Source organism: Stylophora pistillata, chromosome 10, assembly GCF_964205215.1.
Source record: "Stylophora pistillata chromosome 10, jaStyPist1.2, whole genome shotgun sequence".
Taxonomy (NCBI): domain Eukaryota; kingdom Metazoa; phylum Cnidaria; class Anthozoa; order Scleractinia; family Pocilloporidae; genus Stylophora; species Stylophora pistillata.
Genome location: NC_142528.1, coordinates 30917183 through 30917501, shown reverse-complemented (window position 1 = coordinate 30917501; position 319 = coordinate 30917183).

The following is a 319-nucleotide window of genomic DNA, read 5'->3' as shown; positions in this document are numbered from 1 at the left end:
CCTTCAGTGTGTAAAAGTATCCACATATGTTTTCGTAGGAGTTTTTCTAGAGAATTGCTACCAACATGATTTAAATAAATACGTAGGCAAGCTTCAGGCTATGAAGGTAATTGGAACGTAACATTGTCATCGCACGGATGCGTACCAATCTTATTGCACGTTTTTATAAGACACGACTTCGAACTCCTGAACGTTTCTATCAAATAATATGCATCTTCATAGGAACCTTGAAAGGAATTAAGCGGCCTCATATGAGCACAGTACTGGTGCCCATATGAGCACAGTACTGGTGTTATCGTGATTGTTATTGACTGTCTCA